Source organism: Halichoeres trimaculatus, unplaced genomic scaffold (assembly GCF_033239565.1).
Source record: "Halichoeres trimaculatus isolate MK-OKI-2021-1 unplaced genomic scaffold, fHalTri1.1 fHalTri1_scaffold_8, whole genome shotgun sequence".
In the NCBI taxonomy this organism is placed as follows: domain Eukaryota; kingdom Metazoa; phylum Chordata; class Actinopteri; order Labriformes; family Labridae; genus Halichoeres; species Halichoeres trimaculatus.
This window is the reverse complement of record NW_027437186.1, coordinates 14,598,386-14,621,298: the sequence shown is the minus strand read 5'-3', so window position 1 is coordinate 14,621,298 and position 22,913 is coordinate 14,598,386. Positions and strand designations below refer to the sequence as shown.

The following is a 22,913-nucleotide window of genomic DNA, read 5'->3' as shown; positions in this document are numbered from 1 at the left end:
CAAAGGCAAGTGACTCTCAGTCATGAACTTATATGAATCCTTTTTTTTCCCACTTGAATCATCTCCTAGTTTTGAAACACTTACAGTAAGCTCATTTTTCTTATTTCAGCTCTTTCACCAGAAACAGAGCTGAGGTCATGACCAGGGAGGGAGTTTTATGAGTCTTACTTTGATTTCCCAATTAGCCACTGCGCAACAACACATGCCTCAACAAAATCACATTTCCAATTACTTAGATGTCTATGAATTCTAACACATTATTATTGGTGTTGTTGTTTTTGTTGTTTATGATGTTGTTACACTATCACACTATTACTGTACCCTATGCGCTCTTTTTAATAATGACGAGGTTCTCTTTAGCAACAGCAGGGAGCGCCTGGATCTCTTTCAGAAGTTGATTTCAAAATAAAAGCTCACAGGTCCCTGCAGGCCCAGCACTGATTGGAAACAAAGAGGATAAAATAAGCAAGAGCTCTCACTCTTAATCACTTTTAGGGAACCACAATCAAATGAAAAAAAAACGCTCACAGCCTCTTGGAAAACACTGAAAAATCAACACTCTGCTGTCTGAGTAGGATTGAAACAATGGGTGGTGGTTTCATGAATCTTCAGTTCCATTTAACTGCTTTATTGATTTCAGTTGATAAAGGCACATGTTTAGGAAATTTATTGACCGTATTTTTCAGTTTTTCATTTTTAAGGAAAAAAATTGTGTTTGTTATACTTAAAACTTAGTATATTCACCCCAATCCCCCTCTTTTTTGGCTTTGTTTCATTGTGTAGTCTTTGATGATACATGGATGGTAAGAGAAAGTGTTCTCATTGCCTTGATGTTTCTTTGTTTCACTTCATTTTCTGGGATGACCAGTGAAATACTGAACATTTCATCAGAACAGATGTGCCAACAGTTGTACAAGTACTACATTATACGTATTACCCGTCTCAGGAAGCGGGTATTTGTATTAATTAATTTCATATTGGATATGTTCACAAGAATTCTTGTCAGTGTCCAAAGCCATTTTAAGTCTTATTAGGCTTCATACCAATGCTTTGGGGGCGTCTGCACTGTGTTCTTTTCTCAAACGCGGACTTCACCACTTGTTTCAAAAACAGAGTGAGCCATCACTTCAGTGAGGGAGGATCTTTGTCAAGCTGGTATTTGCTCCCCTCCATCATCAAACAGCCAAACCACAGAGCGAGCGAGCGGGCAGCCGAGGGAGTACGACGCCGACAACATTTTAAAGAAAACGCTTGGATAATACTCCTTGTTTTCGTGCTATTTTGGTGGAAATGTGGACTTGAATGACTAAAATGAAACTGTATCAAAAGAAGTGCCACGTCTGCGGGAGAAATTAAAGAAACAAGGTAAGGCAAAATAATACCAAACTTCATTCCCAGCCTGTGGGTCTGAGTCGGACTTTTGGGCTCTGTCTATCTGCTGAAGCTAACGCTGTCCCAGGTTGAGACTGCTTCGTTTTTACGATTTGTCGATTAAAAGTAGTGTTGACGTTTTCCACTTGAGTTTCTTGTTATGTTTAAAGAACGTTGTTCATTGATTGATGTTGCGCAATTAAGAAAGTAATTTATCGCGGGGTAAAGTCGTCACGAAAACATTACGGAGAACAGATTTTGCGCGAGTGTTTCGCGCCAGGTCATAGATGGATCCATTTTGGCTACTGCCGTGGAAAAAAGTTTGCCTCACGTCTTCAGCAGCTTAAATTAAACACTTTTTGTGGCTTAAAATCTAAGATAAAGCCAAACACAATGCCACCGAGCCAAACTACTTTAAATAGTTATGTTTATGTTGATGGCGGTACCCCTGCTTTCGTTACGAGTGTTTTTAAGGAGACAGTTACCGTTGAAAAGCTTGTTAGCCACATTCCTCTGTTAGCTAACTCTGCTGCATAGTTTACACAGCTCGCCTGTAATTATAGTAAAGCTCAGACCTATGCTAGCAAGATAACACGCACCCCTGAGACAAAACAGCTCAATTGTTATCAGATGTATGATCAATAGCAACACTTTTCCTTCGGTATTATCTGATTCGAGCACGTTTTTGGAGCAAACCCCAGGTTCGCAGTTTTGTGCTGCACTTTTAGTAAAGGTAAGTTAGCTGTTTGTTCCGTGATACTGTTCATTTATGTCACGGTCTAACATGTGCTATTATGGTTTATTTCAAATTTTGATGTTTAATTAATCGAACATTGATGTTGTTAAGTAACTTTTATTTCACATATTTGAAGTTAATTAGCGATATAGGCTAACTTTTCCTCAAAATGAACCTAACGTTAACAAGGCTGAGATTTTTAAATAAAATATCAGGTTTTATTCTGCCTCTCTCTGTTATCGAATTTTAGATGCAAAAAAAAAAATAAAAAAATCAGAAAATCCTGAGTGAAAACGAGCTTTAATGAGATATTAAAATAGAACATGATCCAGAAATACATGGAACATCATCTTGTCCGATCAGAATGATTAAGCAGTTCCTTTATAAACCTCTTGTCCCTCTGATCAAATTAAATCGTATCTTTCATGATAAGGCTGCCCATCTATTAGCTGTTTTCTAGCTTGACCTTTGTTAAATTTTCTCACAGTTGAATAAGCTTTTTGAAGTCCCAAGTGATCCGGTTACATCATGTTTTATTAGCTTTTTATCTAACCTCAGTGTTTCTGATGTTCCTATGGCTTCACAGTTTCAGCTCTGCAGTTCATGTCTGATGTGAAGTGAAACACAAAGAGAGCCTCTGACATGCTGCAGTTGTTTGTTTTCGTGGTGTTTTGTTGTTATTTGTTTACTCTTTGGAAGCTTTCAGCTCAGCTGATAAATTACAGCGTCCACTAACTGATGCTGTTGATGAATTTTTGATAACTGAGCTCTTACAGTCACTCTGGAGTGCTGAGATCTGTGATGGTTTTCGCAGCCAGTTTTCTGATCATGTAGTCTCTGACTAGTGATTGTTCATGTCTGTCTTTTACGGCCTAACTGTTGTGTTTATAAATCAGATGTTTCGTTCAGTTAAAAAAATGCAGTTATTTTATTATGATTTTATTTCTTCCTCGGCCAAAAACGTATACTAAATACTGCAAGTCTGGTAAGAACATTGGCCTTTAGTTGGGGGAAGATTTATTAATATATCTAACCTTTTATTTGCTAAAAAATGAATCAGATCAGACAAATGGACCAGTAAACAACAAGTCTTACATGGTTAGAATTGTTTTTGGTTGGCACGGCTTTCATGCAGTGTACTTTATTTTGGCACAGAGTTTTTTCTTTCCATCTTAAATGTTTGTTGCTCTTGTTTTTCACTAGCAGCAGGATAAAGTCAAGCTCAGTGTTGTTAGTCTCTCAGTGCCACCTGTCCCTGATGATTGAGACTTTATTTCAATAATGAACGGCAGGAACCCTAAATGATCGAGCTGATGGTTGAAACCGTTAAGGATCAGTGTATGTTTTTTTTTTTTTTTTTGCCATATACATTTTTATGGAAGATTTTTTCAATGTTGTACAGCTTCAATCAGTTATACAAGCAATCACTTATTTCACTCTTCAATATTACATTTTTTTTAATAATTAAAAAACCCCACAAAAAAAAAAAAAAAAACCCCGAAAAACAAACAAAAAAAAGAACAATACAATAGAACAGGGCCTTCCAAGAACAATGCTTCACTTTGGGAATTTTAGAAGTATCCAGTTTAAGTAGTCAGTTTAGTAGTGCAGGGATTCAAAAGTCGGTCAAGTCATCTGAAAAGTCAAAGTCCTTAACAAATTCGACACAGTGTCTGTTTTTACTCATGTTAAAGAGGAATCTGACTCAGACTGCTGCCCAGTCTTAACCTGAACAGGGTTAGAGAGTTGATGTTTGTGAATCAGTAGTGAAAACGTAGTATTTGTGCTTGATCTGCAGAATATTACGTCACACTCCTCTTCAGCTGTTTGTGTTTGGATGAGTGTTAAAGGTCCTGAAAAGCAGAAGATAGTTTTTTACAGAGTTTATTCAGGTGATTAAAGAGGGTTTTTTTTTTTAGGAAACACAAATGTCTCACAATGATACAGTCTGTCACCCAAAAGAGGAAATAAATAGTTTTTGGTTGGACCAGTTCAGGCAAGTTATCTTCCTTTGGAAATCACTTTTCATTTAGAAACAGATCATTGTCCTATTAGTTCCTGTTTTCACATCAGTGCTCTGATCACAGGGAGCGGACAAGCAAAAAAGATACAGCTACAGTTAAAGAAAACAGCCTGACTGTCTTATTTTTCTTATTTTTCCTTTTATTTTATTTTTAATGATTAGTTTTTTTTCTGTTTTTTTTTTTTTTTGTAAAAGGGTTGAGCCATTTCTGCTCCCTGCTTGTACATGATAGTAGGCTGCTCTTTCTAAGCAGACACGTGCTGTGGTTGTTGACTGGACTGAACAATGTGTTTGGATAATGTAGCTTAAGGTGCTAAACGGAGCGTATCGTTGCATTTCAGCCTCTTGTTTACATGGAAACCGTGTTTTAGCCAAACTAAAACGCAAACTTTTGAGAACGGCCTCCTGAGTAGATTTTTTCTGAAACACTGCAGACACCGTTGCCGTGTAAACAGTAAACCGACATTTTTTGTGGAAACGCTGACATTATTTTATACTTTACACAGCAGTATCGTTGCAGACTGCCATGTTGTGCTCCTGTTGCTCAGTCTGCTGAATCTGCTGACTGTCATTCAACAAACTTTGCATCTGTTGCTCCACTTCTGCACTTAGCATTTGCAAATACTGATGATCGCTTCTAGACAAGACAGTTATAGCGCCAACTACAGGCCTGGTATGCTTACTACAGCGTGTTTAGTCCCTCAGTGTTTCTGTGTAAACCTTTTTTTTTTCTTTTTATTTTTTCGTATTGGAGTGAAACACCTTGTAAACAGGGCCCTAGGCTCTTAACATTCCTCGCAACATTCTTATTATTATTTAACAGTTCTTTATTGCGAGGATTAACCCCTTGAGATAAGTTATCTCGTTTTCGAGGGGATCCTCAGATTCATAACAACATAAAGAGCAGAGTAGCGTAATACAAGATAGCAAAATTATATATACATATGAAAAAGTATATATGTATATATATATATATATATATATATATATATATATATATATATATATATATATATATATATATATATATATATATATATACATAAACAATAATAAAATAAAAAAATAAGATAATAATAAATAAATAAACACAATAAGCAAGAACATAACAGCATACACACACACATACACATAAACCAGCTCTGTATGTTCACCTCTCCCACTCAACACTGTCATTACCATCACATTACATTAAATGAAAAACATTACAGTAATGATGTTATTACAATCATTTATAGCCTTTCAAAGATAAAAATAAAAAATCACATGACCAAGTTCGTTTATGGTTGTACAAAGCAAAGTAATTCCATTCAAAAAGTCTTGGAAATTAAAATGTCTTGTCCGGATTTCAAATGATTTAACTTCTTTTTTGTTTTCTGTAAACTAAAAGTTAACCAGTAGGAAGACATAGTTAATCTATGATCCTAAACAAAGAGTGTCTTTGGTCAGTCAGGGTAAACTGTTTTAAGCAGACTCTCTGTGATTCAGAATACATTTAGCCTGTCTCATAAGTGAGCTCTGACATTTAAGCCAACATGAATATGAAAGAGGGTGTACTGTTAACATCCAAATAAAAGTCATGATCCTGAAATCTGCTGGACGGAGAAAAGACAAAGAGTGGGGTATATATGGAGAAGCCTCTTGTTAGCTCAGGTAAACTTTTCACCACGTGTGTCCCCCCTCAGATTCACACACCTTGTTGGTGCTTCTACTGTCCAGTTTTAGGCGGGGAAATTTACTGGAAACAGGACCACTACAGTGCTTTACAGCAAAACGCTTACAGCTCACATTTCATACTGAAACTTGGCGCACAAAGAACACTCACAGGTATTAGAAAGCTTTAGATTAAGAGAGGCCTCTATGACCGTCTGTGGTGCTGCTCTGCTCCTCTTCGCTCAGGTTCCTTCACGCTCTCCCCATGTGGGAAGGAGAGAGGGGGAGGATGAACTGGGCTTATACAGAGAGAGAGGCCGTGTTAGAAATTAAATTCTAGTATTATCCATATGTCAGACAGCTGGACATTCCTCAGCCAAGCCCAGGATCTCTGTTACTGAAATAACAAGAGTGAGTGACAGTGGGCCAGCCAGCCTGGCCACAACAAGAGAAAGAGAGAAAGAGACGTGTTTAAGAACAAGGAGAAAACTTGGCCTGCAGCCGTCAGCAGACGCATGAAGAGATGAGTTTGTGTTTTTGTCTCCTGTGAGTTACTAAGTTGTTAATTCTGTTATTGAAGCATGTGCCATTCAGAGAAGAATGAGAAAGACCCTCGAGCTCTTGTCAGACGTGCACTCTGGGTGTTTCAAGGAAATGTTCAGAGCTCTGACCAGGAAATTCTCCTGAGTTCAACGTTCATGTATGTTCCCGTCCATCCTGCTCTCCAGTACTGTGCACAAGTTCTAGTTGGTGGTGAAACTTCCACAGTTATATCCCCACTCTCTGTTTAGACTTGCTTCATTCTCAGCTTGTTTGTGCATAAGAGTCTATGGTGACAGTTAACCTTACTACTGTTAATGCAAAGAAGAAGAGGGGGGAAATGCTGGAGAATATGGAGTGTATGGCTGATGTAATGAGAAATAAAAAAAAAAAGTTATGCTCACATGAGTTATTTTTGGGGAAGTTTTCCTGATCTTTGAGCTGTAAGGATGCTTTTATTCAATAACCTATCAATCTAAAAATCATGACGCTTGATTGTTTTGTCATGTGACTCTCTTAATGACATCCTGCTCAAATGGTATGACAGTCTGAATTCAGAACATTTCATACCCCTGGTTTTGTTTGAGAAATGACTAGAGCTGAAACGATTCCTCGAATGATTCGAGGTACTAGATTACAAAAATTACTCTAGTAATTTTCTCCGCCTCGAGGAATCGTTTAATTTAAAAAAAGATCAAAGAGTGGTATTTCAAATAAAGCTGAGGACATATTAAGAGAGTTTTCAGACCCCTCAAGCTACATCTTATACAAAATAGAAACTAGCAACAAATCTAGTTTCTTTTCTGGAGTTTGAAGACTAATGGGTCATTCTACGAAACGGGTGCCATTTGGGTCCGCAACATTTGATGAGATGTACAAAGCACAAAAAATGTGTTGAAGTGTGTTTACAAATTTTGGAGCTACCAAAGCAAGTGATCTTACTGACATGCTGTATCAGAAAATTCTATTTCTTAAAGAGAAAAAATTTCATTTGAAAAATAACTGCTCTTTAACTAAACAAAAATGTATTTTATCCGATTACTCGATTAATCAATGGGATTTTCAGTAGAATACTCGAATACTAAAATATTCGATAGCTGCAGCCCTAGAAATGACCAAAAACCCAAAGATGTTCACCAAAGACCAGTGAGCAACAACTAGTTTCATGATGATTAAAATACAAATCACAGCTGATAAAGGGTCCTATACAAAACCTTAACATCAAAGCTTTTTCACTTCATTATTAATTTGAGCGTTGACTTAACCTGTTGTGTAAGCCGGAGCCAGAACGATGTGACAGGTTCAGGTCTTCTGGACCCTTTCTGTGGATCTGAATGTCCTGTTCATTTGATTATTTAGATCACTGACATTGAAATGACAAACAGTCCTCGTTGTGTTTCCCCACCTCCTCTTACAGCATCAATCTTTGGTTTCTACAGAGAGGGTCAAAAGTCAGAAGATGTCCCAGCGCTCTGTCTTTTCTGCCCTGATCAATGTGTGACCCTTCCTGAGCTCACAGACGCTGTTATCTCTGTCAGGCTGTGATTAGTCTGCACTGTCACTCACGCTGTTGTCTGTGTCTGCGTGTGTAAGCTGTTGATCTATTCTTATAAAATGACACTAGATCCAGCTCAGTCCTGACTGCAGTAATGGGACTGCACCAGTCTCCATGAAAAGACCAGTTAATGCTGATTGAGTCTGGCACCGGGCTATTATCAGGAAAATTAAATATCAGCTGGTGAAACTGTCTTCATACCAGATAAACAAACGGCAAAAACAGATAGATCAGGGCCGTCCAGTGTCACTGTCAGATAATCCTCATGAAGCCACAGAAGAAAAAACGCTCTCCTGCTGCAGTCTCAACATACTGTTTGACTATTATACTTGGGAAAGTTAAAGTAAAGAAAGTTAACTTCAACACATCATGCTGCCAGCTTTATTTCTTCTTTTATTTCTTTTGCTGGAGCTTCAGCATCTCAACCAGCAGGTGTAGACGGTGGTGTCTGGGCAAGAAGTCAGAAGCTGTAAGCTCTCTTTTTGGAAGTTTCTGTCTCTGGGCTGGTTGAGCAGATTTAACACATGATTGATAATCATCAGAAATGGTTGATGCGACTCGCATTTCTAAGTTTTAAAGTTAAAACAAGGAACTTTGCCTTCTTCTTTTTTTCTCTCCACCTGTTGACACACTGTGTTTCTTGCGCAGGGTGACCTTCAAATATTCTAAACATGTCAGAAACACAACAGATTTAGTTTTTTGGGGAAAAAGTCGTACATTTCATGTTATAGGTCAATTATAATCTATTTATAAGAACACAAACAACAGAGTCTTGGTGTATTTTCCTAAACTCTTCTCATATTGCAAAAATCAATGCAGAAGAAAATACCATGTCTGATTTTTCCATCCCTGTGTGTGACCTCTGTCGTTGCTGACTTGTATTTCTTCAGGTGTGTGTTGTAGCTTATATCCTGGTCTCTGTATTCTGTAGCTTGAACCTGTGGTTTTTCAGCATCTCACCCAAACACTCGGTTACATCACGGCTCTCAGTAACTATCAGCTTTAGACTTAAAGGGAACCCTGGCTACCAGAACGTCATTTTCCTAAATGATCAGTGTTTTTACCAGCTACATAAGAACGATAATAAGATCTCTCAAAATATCTTAGTTTGTATAAAATAGTTGGTCGCCATTGTTGTTTACGCCACAATGACGTCTGGGTAGTGACGTCATATGGTTGCACTGGTCTCAATCTCATATAGGATTTAACTTCATGACGCAAAGTCATGTCGTCTGTTCAACCATTTCAGTTTGAACCCAAGAGAGACGTAAGTGAAAATGATAATACTGAAAACAGACAATCAAACGAACTTAAAAATGAAGACGAACGAGGACGAGAAGAGGCGAGAGCCGGCCAAAGTCGCTGGTGTGCTCGCGGCTGCTGCGTAGCTTTGTCAACAAAGAGGGAGAGCGTCTGCTGTAAGGAGGTTCACTTTCTGCCATCAGCCGTTCAAGGTAATAATATCTAACTGTCCTTTGATTAAATCAATGCTATCAAAAATCATTTCAGTCACTAGAATCCTTCGCTGTTGTGTTTTTTACATGAGGATGACCGACGACTTGATGTTGTCCAATGGAAGTTGTTTACACCCACAAGCGATTTCCCTCAACTTCCTTTTTTTTCTTGTCTTTTGGGAAGCTGTGCAGACTAACATCAGTCTCCTGGTTTCCTTTCGACTGAAAAGTGCACCCAAAAGCAGCGCAATGTGGCATTATAATAGTTTTTTTGTTTCGCTCCTGAAACCTCGTGACTTACGGCAACTTGTAGTGAGTAAACGGTGAAATCCAGACACTCGGCACCAAGCAACCAATCTACGTCATCAACCAAGAATAAAACAATGGCTGCGCCCGTAGGATAGAAACGGTTTTTTTAAACTGTATTTTTTTTTTTTAAAGAAAAAACAATTCTTTATGTCTTTTAACAACAAATTCTTTTTTGAGACAAGCATTTAAGCATTTTTATGCCTATTAGTCCTTACAGTCGGGGTTCCTTTTAAAACATCGCTCTCTTAAACCCAAAACATGCAGTGAAGAATCTTATTTCAAGACGTGTTTTGGCCTTGGTGTTGAACATTCTTGATGTAAGACCAGTGAGTGTGCCGTGTGGCTACCTCGGCAAAAGGCCAGGAGTTTGTGGTGCTGTTGTAGAGACTGAGGAGCCGTTTGCACGACAACGGTTTTAGGGTGAAGCACAAAAGTACTGTTGCATTTCAGCCTCGCGTTTACGCAGAAATAGCGTTTTAGCCGACCTGAAACGCAAACTCTTGAAAACGGCCTCCAGAGTGGGATTTTTCTGACATGCTGCCAACACAGTTGCCTTGTAAACAGTAAGCCAGTGTTTTCAGTGGAAACGCTGACGTCACGCTCCACTTCACGCAAACGCATACAACAGGACAACAGAACCGTTGTTACAGATTGTCGCAGACTACCGTGTGCTGAATCTGCTGAATCTGCTCACTGTCTTTAAACAAAAGGTGCATCTGTTGCTCCACTTCTGCTCTCAGTATTTACCAATACACCAGATGACCAACTCAACTCTACTTCGTTGGAGATCTACCAAACGCAGCTTCTGGGCAAGACAGTTACAGCACCACCTACAGGCCTGGCATGGTTACTACAGCTTTTTCAGTCCCTAAGCGTTTCCGTAGAAACACAGTTTTTTTTTTACACTGCTTTTTAGCATTTTCAGATGAAACATGGTGTAAACAGGCCTGAGTAAACCCAAGAAAGTGGGAGAAAACTGTTTCCGAACACTGTTCTGGGTCATCTGGATCTGGTTTCTCTCTTGTTTTAATGCTTAAAGTAAAATATGAGCATAAAATGAATGAAAAGAAAACATAGCAAAAATTTCTCCTGTATTCTTTTAACTGCATTTTCCTTTTCAGAGTAATTCTTTCTTCTCCCCATTTGTTCACTTCAGTTTTTGTCTCCTCTGTTCTTCCTGACTCTCCTTTCTTGCTGGTTCTCGTGCTCCTTTCCCAGTCTACATCTCAGTTTTCTTTCTCCTGGGAGTGTTTCCAGTCCTGGAGGCTGAGCTGGAGGATCTCTCTCTTTGCTCTGCTCTATTTCTATCCCTCTCTTCCTCTCCTCTTTCCCCCCTCCCCCTTTCTCTCCTCTATTTCTTCTTTCTTCCCTCCTCCACCTCTTCCTCTCTTGGAGTGAGTTTCCAGTCTCAGAGGCTGAGGATCAGATTACTCAGGGAGTCTCGGAGGCTCTCTGGCGAGGTGGCAGTGGTGGAGGCGGAGGAGGGAGGGAGGGATGGAGGGAGGTAGGGAAGGAGATCAGGTTTCACATCTCCAGCGCTCTCCTCTGTCTGCCTCACCTCCCTCCTCCTCTCCCCCCGGCAGCTTGGAGACAGAGTGGCTGAGCTGGGAAGAAAAACATGCAATCCACCCCTCTCCTCCTCCTCCTCCTTCTCCTCCTCCTTCTTCATATGGCCAGCCTCTTTGCTGCAGCACAGCAGATAAATAAAGGCAGTAAATGGGAGCCAAGCACACAGAGGGACGATTCTTTCACCTCCTTCACGGCCCCCTCCATCCCTACAGAGATATTTTATATCCTGCACTGTGTGTTTTCATTCTCCTGGATGTGTGGCAAAGGTGAAACTGCTTCAGGGATACTTTTGTTTCTGGAGACTCTAAGGATCAGACCTGCATACAGAGATCAGTCAAACGTCTCCAGAGAAACTGTAGAAAGGCCAAAGCAGTAGCAGCTCCTGCTGTTGGGACACATGTGGCTCCAGCGGCAGCAGCATCGTTGTCTGGGTTAAACTCTTTCTGTCTGGTTTGTAGTTTTTCTACTTGTGCTCTCTTTCTTGACAAAGGCCCTTTGAGAAACACTGTAAAGATGAAAGAGTTGTAGTGCTGTTGTACTGTTGTAGTACACAGTTTAAGCCCCCAGCTACATGTCATATGTTTGAACACTTTGTGGAAACGTGGCACAGTTTATCTGCTACACAAGTCTTACCATCTTCTCTTCTATCGCACAATGAAATACTCTCAACCTCTCCCTTTGAGTTTTATTGTAGTAGCTAAATTATTCCATTGTTGTTCCTGGATGCTTATTTCTGATGTCCGACTGCAGCTGAAGGTCAGAGCAGCCTCAATGTTCACTGCCTCCTGTGGCTCCAGTCGTCCTTTAATGGTATTGATCCCTGCTTTAAATACACCCAGCCTATCCCAGTGAAGGATTCAGATCAGCTCACTACAGCGCTGCATTTCCAGCTGCCAAAGAGTCCCTGATTTCAATGAAAGCAGTGGGCTTGAGGTCTGCTGATTCTGTACACTCTGCAAGGCTCTGTTTCAAGTCCAAACTGTGTTTTCCTCCAGCTGAGAAAATGTGATTATTTGTGGCTTCATGTCATTTTGTGTGTTCTTGTGATAGCAGCAAACAGGACTGCATTGCTCAAGTTCAAAAATCTGAAGGCTCACCAAACCACAGGACTGAAATCAGAGCTCAGAGCTATGCTGTTCCCGATCAAACTCCATGACACAAAAAGAAATGATGGTGTTGTGACTTTAGTTACTCTGAGTGTTTGGTCAAAATAGTGCCAGAAAGGTTTCATGTGGCTCATTTAACAGGGAGCCTGCAGCAAGCTGAAGACCTGCAGGCAAACCATGGACTGTGTAATAAATGGACGTAGGGATAGGTTCAGATTGAGGTACTGTTATACGTACCAACCGAGTTCTGCAAAAAGTACCAGATAGGGCTGAAGGATTTTGGAAAATAATCTAATTGCGATTTTTTTTTTTACCAATATTGTGATTGCAATTAAGCATGCGATTGTTTGGGGGGTTATGTTTATCTTCTATGTTATTCACTTACCACCGTTATATAGTATGACCAACACAACAAAGAATAGTGTAACAAACAAACAATTTTTCCTGGTCTACATGTCGTGTTTACAAATAACATATACCTTTATTTAACTATTACAATCACAGTAGAACATTGACTGATTGATTTAACTCTAGGCCTTATAGACTTGTAATAAAATTATCATTAATTACCTTAAATAAAATCAGAGAAAAGAACAAAGCACTACAGAACAACAGGCCTACTATGAACAATAAAATACAAAACAAATATGTATCCTCTCGTCTATGGATCTCACATAAAAAACAGTACAGAAATGTAAATAAGACCAAATCTCTGGCTCAACCACTGAAATATGTCAACATGTGGAATGCACATTGTTATAAAATGAAAAAGAAACACTGTGTGAACATAAATTCAAGCATTAATTGTATAGAAATCATACTGATCTCTCATCAGTAACAAAATGCAAACTAAAGTAAATGTACTTTAATTTTTTTGTTTTGTTTTTTAAATTGCAGCCTTTGCAATTTGTAAGTTGCATTCTATTACATTGCGATGGCGGTTTAAATTCGATTAGTTGTTCAGCCCAAGCACCAGGTACCGATTCACAAAAAATCAAAAGGTACCATGTTAAGGTACCGAAACGCATTCTCGTGACTGTGACGGAGAGGAACAGTGCGATTTTCCATGCTGGACATATACACAGCATTGCTCAAATGAAAAAAAAAATATTTTTTTTATTATTAAAAAAAATGATATTTTCTTCCACATCAACACAAAAAAGTACCAAAAATTGGTACCGTTGAGTACCAGTACTAATTGCCAGGTACCGACATCGGAACAGGATCATTTCAAATGTGAAAGGTATCCATCCCTAAATGGACGTAGTCTCTGTGACGTCACCTGTCTGATACAGTGTTTTGAACCAAATCATCAGAGGGGGCCATATTGGACATGAGGCGAGCTTTGAGGCGCCACATTAATAGCTACAGGGTTTCCCATCTGTCCGTCAGTCAGCTGAGCTGTGCCTCTGATTGGGCCGTCTTGCCTTCTGAATATCTTCTAAACTGCAGAGCTAGAAAAAATGTACAGTGTGTGTTGATAGAGAAATTATGAAACCATTTCCTGAACCATGCTGCTAACATATTTATTAATGCTGTAAAATCAGCTGTTATGGTATGGATATGGTTTCTCCAGCCAGCCTCTGCAGGGGAATCTTATAGAACTGCAGTTTTTAGCACGTTAACATGGCTTCATTTCTCTGCTGTGATGTGACTATGGGACAGCTTTTAGACTTCACATAGGTCCTGCTGGAGACGGTAAAGGCTTTTTACTCCTTTCAAAGCACAAGTATTACCACAGCCCAACACCTGGTAGCATTACACTGTAAAAAGTAGTTGTAGTGATGGATGTACTCGTTCATTACTGTCTTCAAGCCTTGGATTTGGTCTTTTTGACTGTTGCCATCTTGTTTTTGTTGCATGAGACCAGAAATATTAGGATCAAGTATTTTTCAAAGTGATTTATTTATTAAATATTATAAACACAAATTCAAATTTAGATTCTGGCTTGCTGACTAATGTTAAGGTAAAACAAATTATGAACAGGGAGTTTGATAGTCTGCATTCAAACAATACAAATGTGGTTTGCTGAGCTTGAGCCCAGAGCCTCCACTCCTCCTTTTAGGTTAATATCTACACAACCAGGCGTATTACACTCTACATGTGAAGGTGAACTGAATGTTGTATCATGATTTGCACCTTGAAATCAGACAGAGCTGCTTTTCCTTCGCTGGTGAAAGCACTCTGAGCTTCTCTAACCTGAGGAACAACCTGGTGGTCTTGATGCTATCAGACATGCTGCTTAAATACAGTTCTTTCTTCATTCTTGAGTAATCCCCCACCTGATAGGTGCAGTGATCCCTCTGAAGTGACGGTGGCCCCTGACCTCAATCCTGACCTCTGACCCCTGACCTGAAAGACCTAAAGCCCTGTCAGCTCACCACTAATAGAGCTGTCTCCTCCTCTGTTGGATTAGAAAGTCTGGCCTGCTTCATGAGAGGGAACAAACACTGTACACATCCAGCAGTTAGTCACCAGGCTCATCTTAAAATCAGACTGAATTTCCACCAGAGTAACTTCTGTTAACTTTGTGGGTATGATGAGTAAACACTTTCTCTCACAGTTACTGATTTTCTGACTTCTTGAGTCTTGACCCCTGAAAACACATGACTTCTTTTTAACTTGTTAATTAGGTTTTCTTGTTTGTTTTTCAGGTCAAATGTCTGTTGGCTCCAGATGAGTTTGTCATAAGGCCAAACAGTCTGCACAGTCAGTAATCTCATACTTAGTGGAGTTTAAAGGAGACTTTTCAGTCTGCTGAGAGTGCTTTAACATGCTGCTTGGGTATGTCAGAGCAGAAATACAGGATGAAACATGGAGTTTTCTTATTGTGGGGTTCTTCTTTTGTGAAATACCAGAAAAAGGCAAAAACGATGAAAACATAATAATAATTTGAAATCAGAAAATAGTCAGTAAATATTGTTGTTTTGCAAAGCTACGTAATTTAGCCAGCCTTCATTTCATTTTTTTCCAGTTTGGAATACCTGGTGTCCCTTTTTGACATTTTCTAATGTTAGACAGCGTGTGTTCAGTGTTCAGGGAACTAAAAGTCCTCCAGATGTATTTTTCAAAACAAGGACAGTTTGTTTTTGTAAGGTATGTTTATCATCCTAATTATCTCATTGAAACTGTTTCTGTTGGCCACTATGCGAAGGGTGTCTGGTTTGCAGGAGGAGGACAGTTTTAGGGCCAACTGCATGCATCAGTTGTTGGTTTTCTATTCTGCAGGCTGCAGCCAGGAGGAAAATCAGCACACTCACTGAGTTTTCCCACTCCGCCTGCTCTCCTGTAAAGGCAGCGCCGCTCCCTCCCTCCCTGCGTGCCTGTTCCCGGTCTTTAATTTCAATTAGCTCAGGCTGCTGGTTGACTTTGATGGCATTAGGCTCGACTCCCAGCCTCCACACTCGTCCCTTTGCTCTCATCTTCGTCTGTTGGTTTTGGGAAAGCTGCTGGCTTTAACCGCTGCGATCAGAATCTGAATGCTTCGCTTCCACTTCCTGCCAGCGTTCAGCCCACTGTGCAACCCAGAAGCCTCACACACACACACACACCCTAAACACTCAGGCTGTATAGTGCCTACAGTGGCTGCCAGTATTGTACAGTAAAATGATCGCCTGGATACAGCACTTTTCCCTGAGCAGCTCGGTACTTCTGTACGTTCTGAAACAAACCCAAAACAGTCTGAAGAAAAAAACGGGTGTTGTTGGCTCTGAGAGTTGTGCTCATACCTGTCTTACTGTAGAAAAACAAGGTTTTGGGCTCATTGGACCCCAGTTCCTACATATCTGAAACTTGAATTCAGCTTTTATTGAAACTATACATAGTCTTTATATAGAGTATAGAGCCTTTAGTCAAAGAACTTTATGTTGCATGTTTACAGGATAAATTAATTCACAGTGGAGATTAAAAGATGACTTTTGGATAGGGGTGCACCAATCACAATTTCCTGGCTGATCACCAGTCTTGAAAAAGTGTAACCTGCCGATAACAATTTATATTTTTTATTTTTTATAACTGACAGCATGCACCTTCAATGTTCCAATCTTATTTTAGTGAAAATCATTGAACAATACCAACAACCAATAAGGTGTCGCCAGTTTTAGGTCTCCCGGAGGTTTATTAGATCAGTTTCATATGTAAGGATGGGCCGATCATCAATCTTTGATCTCTGATCACCGATCCCCTAAAATTAAGGAAATCAGCACCAATCAATCAGTGCATGTCTACTTTTAGACAATCTCTCACCAGAGCAATGTATTTTCTGTTCATTAGTCAAACATTGTATCAATGTGTTTATTTTGTTTTTAATATAACATACTTCTCCAACAAGTTAGAAAGTGGGGAAAAAATATTGCAAGTTAAGTAGGGCTGCAGCTATCGAATATTTTAGTATTCGAGTATTCTACTGAAAATAATCGGATAAAATACATTTTTGTTTAGTTAAAGAGCAGTTATTTTTCAAATGAAAAATTTTCTCTTTAAGAAATAGACTTTTCTGATGCAGCATGTCAATAAGAGCACTGAAAGGGGTCTGAAAACTCTCTTAATATGGCCTCAGCTCTATTTGAAATACAACTCTTTGATCTTTTTTAAAATTAAAAAAGTTTAATTACTCAAGTATTTTTTGTAATCGAGTACCTCGAATCATTCGAGGGATTGTTTCAGCTCTAAAGTTAAGACTGGACAATATGGCCGAAAAATTTCATTTTTTCCCTCCATTTATGATTTCAGATTAGGGATGGGTACCTTTCACATTTGAAATGATACAGTACCGGTGCCCAGTACCTGGCAGCCAATTTTTGATACTTAAATGTCATGTGTGTTTATGTGGTCGTAAATATTAATTTGCTTGATAATAAAATCTCATTTTTATTTCTAAATATATAAACGTGCAATGCTGTGTTCTGCATGGAAAATCTCCTACTCTTCCCCTCCCTCAGTCACAAAGATGTGTTTAGGGACCGAAACATGGTACCGTTTGATTTTAAGTGAACCAGTACTGGATACTACAGACAGATATTGGTCAGTAGGCTACCTATACAAGTGCCTAATTCGGTACTCATCCCTATTTTAGACTGAAGTTGAAATTTCTCTTCCTGCCTTGGAGGCAGACATTTTGCAGAGTCAGATCTTCGTCAGTAAAGTGTTCTGTCAGACTCGTGTACAGCAGCATGATTCAGCTGGTCCATTTGTTTGTTGCATTGTGGGATCAATTATTCCACTTTATATATAGTCACCAATATCAAGCAACACATCTCTCCTACTCAGCTACATGCCTCTGTTGTGAACTTTGAAATAAATGCTTTTATGGAGAACTAACAAAAGCATCAAATCTTAATAGTTTGGAATCAGTGGCAGCATATTTGACATATTTGCTGGAAGGAAACTGAAAAGATAAAGTGATTATCAAAAAAAGAAGACACTCGGTTTCTCCAAATCGACTGTTACTTTCAGCGTTCCTTGCAAGCTTCATAATGTGAGTGTGAGTTTGTGCTCCTGGCCTCTGCCTTGTGTTTATGCCTGCATACCTCTGTCTGCTTGACGTGACGAGGACTGGTTTCACAGCTTTCCCCTCATGCTGTGGTTTCACACCTTCATCTGACACGTCGCTCAGACGCAGGAATTCACATTTTAACCATCAACTGCCTCAGAGCAGCTTCAAAAACAGACGAGGAAGTCTGCCAACTTCAGTCACTGAGTTTACTTACTGACAAAATCATGTGTTGGAGAAATTTTGACTCTGAAGAAAATGAAAGCCCTGAAAATGAACAAACTTTCTGGATGATCAGTTACTGCTATTAGAGTGGCAGTTTCTGTTGTATGTGCAAGTTTATGTAAGTCCAGAGGAAGCATGTTGATCATGTTGGCTCGTAAACATCACTTAAGTATACAAGTGTAAGTTTGTCTTTGTGTGAACTCTAAGGCTGCATGTGTTTGCTTTTGATTTCTGACATCGACAGTCTGGTTCCACTTGTACTTCAGGTCATATCACAATGGCTTTCAGGTGGTTCCATATTAAAGTTTAGTGTCTTTAATGAGCCTGACTTATGTCGTATAGTCATCCAATGTGGTGTCTTTATTGTGTGAAAGCTGAAGAAATGTGGAGTAAAGATGAGGTCAGTGTAGTAGCAGACATTCCCTCCACTTCCTGCTTCCTTTTAAATAGCTGCCTGTTGTGTTACAGAGCGTAAACAGCCCAGAGCCATGGTGGTGAGCTTACACTGAGGGCTGGGCTAGCATACAGGAGGGAACTAAGCAACCCTGCATCAGTTGTCTTTCTTTGTAGATGGTTTTCCCTCATTTTTTTTTTAAATTCTAAGAAAAGTGAGTATCAAGCATAAAGAAACCTGAATATAAACAAACAGAGAAAACAACAGAAGGCAAGGCAAGTTTATTTATATGGCACATTTCAGCAAGGCAATTCAAAGTGCTTTACAGAGAAAACATATTAAAAGAAAACAATTAAAATTAAATTTAAAAGCAGATAAAAAAATACCATACAAACAAATAAATGAATTTAAAAAAGACAGAAAAACAGAAGGACTCTTAAATTTTTTTTAGCAGTAATCCTGGAAACAAGATGTGAGAACAACATTAAAGGGACAGTTCAGTTTTTTTGAAGTGGGGTTGTATGAGCTCTATGTGACCACTAAGGACATTAGATACAGTAGAAAGTTGTCTCCTCTCCCTCAGTAAGACACAAACTGTAATCGATGGTGACGAGGAAATTGGCGCTAACAGGGAAAGACCGTACCAGATTCAAAGGCTATTTTCTCTGCCTACAAGAACTAAAATTAATCAACAATGTCCAGTGTTTGTTGATGTTTCCCCTGTATTCCTTTCAGTCTCCATCTGTAGCAGCTCTTCTTCTGTGTGCTCCGGTTCATATAGGTATCCTTTTGGTTCCAAAGTGAATGGAACTTCATCGTGTGTGCACTAGCGCTGCGTGGAAGGATACATGACCAGTTAGTTAGGTCCAAGTAAATGTTTATATTCCCAAAGACTTAATGCACTTAGAAAATATTTTATGTAGCGTACTCTTAAATTATGGTATTACTTTTTGATTTTAGTTCTTGTAGGCAGAGAAAATAGCCTTTGAATCTGGTACGGTCTTTCCCTGTTAGCGTCTATTTCCTCTTCACCATCGATTACAGTCTGTGTCTTACTGAGGTAGAGGAGACAACTTTCTACTGTATCTAATGTCCTTAGTGGTCACATAGAGCTCATACAACCCCACTTCAAAAAAACTGAACTATCCCTTTAACACCCCATTGGCTTCATTTAGACCAGTGATTCTCTGATCTGCCAACCATAGCTTGAAAAACACATCAGTGAACTGGAATATTACACCAATCAAATCAGCTTATTTAAAAAAAATCCCACCCTTAGTAGTTTTATATCATGGGATCAATTGTGATATGATCATGCCATATCTGTCACTCCATAGTGCGCAACAATATTGAAAAACCTGACTTAAACAGAGTTCCTCACTTGGTGTGAGGCTGGTCCATGGCTTAATTTGTGCTTACCAGTTACAAAATTCCTGATGTTTCTGCCTGGGGCTTCGAGAGGTGTAACACAGCTCCACAGTGTTCTTATCTGTTATCATGGTTGGAGCTTTATCTCTGCAGAATTGGAGAACATGCCATGTCTCTCCGAACACAGTCAGGTTCATTGTGTTTTATTCAATCAAGCCCTGCAGGATCTGTTTTCATAAGCGTGTGCTGAGTGGAAAGATTTAATCCTTTCCTTTGATTTCTTTCTTAATCCATCCCTTTTCTTAATGCTTGGGTATCTGAATTTTAAATTATAAATGGTAAAAACATAGAAACAAAAACCACAGTCTGCTTAGGCTCATTTATGTTTTATTTTACTCACACAGGAAGCAGATCTGTTTGATAGGGCTGTGAGGGTAGAGAAATTCAGGAACAAGCCACATTATGGTTTAAACTGTTAAATCAATGGAACATTTACTCATGCTTTAAGCAGTGTTTGAAAATAGGGTTTTCTTGGTATTGTATTTGTGATGAACAGTTTTTAAGCCTTATTTCCGTGTCATTTTGAATGATAAGAAACCACATTGGTTTTCAGAGAGTGTCCTCATATAACCTATTTGAATATATGACTAAAACCCACAGCTACAGATTTCTGTATTTGCGTTCCACTGATGGAAACTTCAGCCTGCTTTTGGAAGGATGTTGACATTTTAAAGGTTTGACTGCAAGGTGTTAAGGGGTTCATTCTCTCTTTTCTTGGTCAGTTTTTTTTGTGTACAAAGTTTAGCACTAGCACTTTTGATTGGTTTTATCTTAAACTATTGACTTTTTATTTATTTTATTTTTTTGTAAAATTGAGTTGTATTATGGCTTCTGATTTTGGGCTATTCAAAATTCATTTTATTAATTTATTTATTACTATTATTTTTCTTTAGTTATTTATCATGACGTGGTTGAGAGAGCAAGTTTGTTGCAATATGGTTATTAGGCCTGTTAAGATAACAAATTTTGCTAGACCATAATTTTCCAAAATATTGTTGCCGATAAACTATATTATTGTCAGTATTATTTTGATTTTTCCATTTTTTTTCCATTCCATTTTCGATTTTTTTCATTGATGTAATTATGATAAATGGGATAATAAAGTGAGTACACCATATCAAAAGCAAGAAACTTTAATTTCTTAAAATTATTTAACTGTAATTAAAAGGTCAGGATCTTTTAAATAAAATAAATTAAACAAAAAATATGATAAATTTAACAAACAAGAAAGAAAAAAAATACAATGAAAATGAAATTGACTCTCTTTTAGAAAAAAATACATGTCAATGAAAATAATTAATAGTAATCAAAAACAATAAGACACAGACCCTGTCTGTAAAGAAAAACCGAAACTCCAAAAAAAAAACAACAATAAAAACTATAGCCTAAATAAAAAGGAGTTTATACAGTTCCTGAATTGTTTGTAACATGTACTTTTTCCCAGTCAATCCGTACTGTCTGTCAAACATTTTGAACATTTCTGGCTTTCAACCGTATTGAAGGGCTGCATTCCTTTGGCAATGTAGCTGTCTTTGAGCGCCCACCATTTGGCGCTTTTATTTCTATTAACTTTGCCGACCAAAAGCCTCAGTAAGAGCGGATTGTCAAAGAACAAGGCGCCGCTGCACCTCCCCTCTTCTTCTTCGTCGCCACTATTTTCAAACAAATGCGACATATCAGCTCGTTGGTGTTCATGACCTCGCACGTTTTTATTTATAGTTTGGTGAATCGTTTTATTGATTATCGTGACAGGCCTAATGGTTATGAAGCAAAATAAAAAAGGATATGTATACTGGTTGCATTATTTTTAAGAGTCGGAAAATGTAGGTATTTGTATTGGATCAGTATTGGCAAAACATGAAAAAATGGGATCAGATCAGAAGTCAAAATTCCGTATCAAGACATCCTGAATTTCTGTATTATATATATTATTTGTTAGACTTGACTGAGTGTCACCCAGACTTCTTAAACCACGTCAATCCTGCTACACTGTGAGACTATGAAAGTTATCCTTGGTGGTAGCTGGTGCTGAACGTGTTCAAAACAGAATGACTCAAAGAGTGAGCTGTGCTTGAAGCTCAGCAGAGAGAGAGACTGAGTGAGGCAAAGAAATGCAGCAGATTTCAGAGAAGCAAAGATGAGAGCTGGAGAAAGAGGGAGCTAAACAAAAACGATTGAATCTGTGTCAGCTTTACTTTGCCTGAAGCTGTTCCTTCAAAAGTCCTTTATCTAGCTCACCAAATGTTTTCAAGCAACATGTTGTAAAAACCAGAGTCAAGAAAAAGATTGAGAATAATGTGCTTCATGCTGCTAGTATTCACTTCACTTACAGTTCATCCAAAATGTTTCCTTTCAGTCAAGGGTAAAATCTTTCTTCTTTTTTTCTTCTTCTCTGCTGTTTTGCTGTTTCCACTCAGCTGTTAGGATTAATCATAGGTCACATAAAAAACAGACAGGGAGCAGAGCTGCAGTACGTTTCATTTTAAGTCATCCTCGTGTGTGGGAGAGCACGATCTTTTTCCCCAAAGTCTGTCTCTTTTTCTTGGCAGTGCCCATCCATCCACAAACTAGGGGTGTGTGTTTTGGTGTGTGTGTGTGTGTGGTTGTGTATTGGACAGAGAGGCAGCAGCTGTTTTTTTGCCAGCCTCGTGACCACTCTCAGCCCCCGTCTTCGGACATCTATTTTCTCCTTGTCTGTTCTATAATAACTCAGCGGCTCAATCCCCACCTCTGTCGTTTTTCCTCCCATGGGGTGGAGCCAAACACACACTCCATTTGTCTCGCACACACACATGCTCTGAAGCTGCTGGTCAACTCATCAACACAGTTTTCCACACTGTCTTCAGTACATTTTCCAGCTGAGTTTGTTGGTTTTGGCAGCAGTGGGGTAGTGTAGCATGGAGCTCGGGAGAGGCGCACAGAGCTGCAGATCCACTTTGACTCTGACCTTTGACCTCAGGGGAGCAGTTTTATCCTGTTTTGTTGAACCCATAATGTCAGTCCCAGTCAGCTGATCATTTTCTTTGTGATTTGAGTGAGCTCAGGGAAGAACATCTGCT

General features: G+C 39.0%; 1 protein-coding gene across 1 annotated transcript in view; it reads left to right on the top strand.

Moving 5' to 3' along the window:
• The first annotated feature begins 1,146 nt into the window (after positions 1-1,146).
• The window catches only part of LOC141794904 (bone morphogenetic protein receptor type-1A-like), a 53,688-nt gene continuing 31,921 nt past the window's right edge, over positions 1,147-22,913 (top strand). The window contains exon 1 of the mRNA XM_074675527.1: positions 1,147-1,365. The gene's annotated coding sequence lies outside the window, so the exon portion shown is untranslated. The remainder of the gene's footprint in view (positions 1,366-22,913) is intronic.